Source organism: Lampris incognitus, unplaced genomic scaffold (assembly GCF_029633865.1).
Source record: "Lampris incognitus isolate fLamInc1 unplaced genomic scaffold, fLamInc1.hap2 scaffold_136, whole genome shotgun sequence".
Lineage (NCBI taxonomy): Eukaryota > Metazoa > Chordata > Actinopteri > Lampriformes > Lampridae > Lampris > Lampris incognitus.
Genome location: NW_026611106.1, coordinates 207501 through 210000, shown reverse-complemented (window position 1 = coordinate 210000; position 2500 = coordinate 207501).

Sequence of the window (2500 nt, the reverse complement as noted above, 5' to 3'; positions counted from 1 at the left end):
CTTCCTCATGTTGGTCTCCAAAGTCATCTTACAGACCACCATCCGATGCTGCCTAGCTACGTTCTCCCCTGTCACCACCTTGCAGTATGCAATCCCTTTTACATCGCGCCTTCTACACAAGATATAGTCCACCTGTGTGCACTTTCCTCCACTCGTATACGTCGTCACCCTGTGCTCCTCCCTCTTCTTGAAATATGTATTCACCTCAGCCATTTCCATCCTTTTCGCAAAATCGAACACCATCTGTCCTTCCACATTTCTCTCCTCGATTCCATACCTTACCATCAACTCCTCACCACCTCTGTTCCCTTCAGCAACGTGTCCATCGAAGTCCGCTCCAATCACCACTCCCTCCTCCTTGGGTACCCTTTCCACCACGTCGTCCAACTCAACTCCAGAATTCTTCTTTTTCGTCCATCTTACACCCGACTTGCGGGGCATATGCGCTGATAACCGTCAGCAATACACCTTCGATTTCCAGCTTCATAATCCTCACTCTGTCTGACACTGTGTTCACCTCCAGCACGCTCTTGACATACTCTTCCTTCAGAATGACCCCTACCCCATTTCTCCTCCCATTCGCACCATGGTAGAAGAGTTTGAACCCACCTGCGATACTCCTGGCCTTACTCCCCTTCCACCTTGTCTCTTGTCACCTTTCTTCTTTCCATCACGTCAGCCAGCTCTCTCCCTTTACTAGCCATAGTGCCAACATTCAAAGTTCCGACTGACTCTCACCTCCACACGGCTACCCTTCCTCCTCTCTAGCTGCCTCTGGACATGCCTTCCCCCTCTCCTTTTCCTTCGCCCAACAGTAGCCTAGTTTCCACCGGCACTCCGCTGGTTAACAGTACCGATGGCGGTCGTCGGTAACCCGGGCCTCGACCGATCCGGTATGGAAATCTTATTTATGATCCGCATATTTGATTTGGCAAAGATTTGACGCCGGATGCCCTTCCTGACGTAACCCTCCCCATTTGTCCGGGCTTGGGACCTGCACTAAGAATGCACTGGCTTGTGCATCCTCAGTGGCTGGGTTGCACGCTTTTCTATGTTTGCCCCTCACTTTTGTGGCGTGAACGATCAATTCTAGTAATACAGGTGTGTTTATGTTAGGTATCACAGACACACGCACACGCACAATATATGTCCAAAAGTATTGACATAACTGACCATTACACCCACAGGAGCTTTTCTGACATCTCATTCTGAATCCATAGAAACCCATATTCCACGAAGCTCCCGGCGCACAGTTTTTGTGCCGATGTTAATGCCAGGAGAAGTTTGGATCTCTGCAGTTATTGAGTGAACAGAGCGTTGGCGACTTGAGTTGCTGTTGTTCCTAAAGGCTTGCACTTTTCAATAATATGATGATATATGAAGCATAGAGAGTAAACGGGATAGATACCTTTTGAACAGCACCCTGTAGTACAGCACTTTGAAGGTACATATGTCGTCACTTGCTGTAGTGGTTTTTACTGATGGGCGTGGCCAGGTTTTCAGAAGCCTCTCAGTTGTCAATGTGAGAGCCAGGGGACGCGTCTGCCGTACGTTTAGGGTTAGGGTTAGGTGATTTCTCTGGTAGGGCTGCTTACACCACACCCCGGACTGGATTTGTTGCGTGTTTGTGTCCTGATCGATGGGCCAACTTAACACGCCTTCGGAGGGTGTCCGCCGGCCGGCTTTGCCGGCGTTCGGGCGGTCGGTTCCTCCGGTCTGGCGGATCGATGTCCTTTATTTAATGTTCTTAGTGGCGAGCAGAGTGCGGAGTGGGAGGGGCTCTACCGCGTAGTCGTCCTCTCCGTTGCACAGCTCGACAGCGTGCTCGGCGGTGCTCAGCCGGACCGTCTATCCCAGTTGCTCTTCCACGGCTCCCCTCGCGAGGCTTGCCGCCCCCCCCCCCCTCCCCCTCCGACATCTGTATGGGGAGGGGTGGAACAGCTCCGTGTTTACCTCGCGGGGCTTCCCGGAAGACATTTTCTCAAAGTCCTCGTGTGACCGGTCTACTTTTTCATTGCGTTGTGTAGGAAAGACAGGACAATTTGTCTCCTTCATGGGATCTGTATTCTGTCGCATATAAACAGAGCAGGTTTCTGGAAGCTTCAGGGGACGTCAATACAGGTTTTTTTTTTTGTTTTTTTTTACAAAAACACATAAAACATAGCAGTCGCGTATAAACAGGACAGATTTCTGGAAACTTTAGATCTGCTCCCACTGTAGCATACGCAGAAATTGGGACCCACATTAGGAATGGATAAAATAAATTACAGGGGCAGACAAAAATGAACACGTGCATACGTTTTGGGCCTCTAACAGGAAATGGCGTCACAACAGGGAGGGGTTACTAACTGGGAGGGGCTACTATAAGCGTTGGTAATGACAATAATAATAATCACGTCGTGATATTTTGTGTAAATGATACAACATATGTTGGTTATGACGTTTTTAACCATGCTACACTCGCACGCGTGAAAAAGAAAAAGAAGAGAAACGTCTGGGG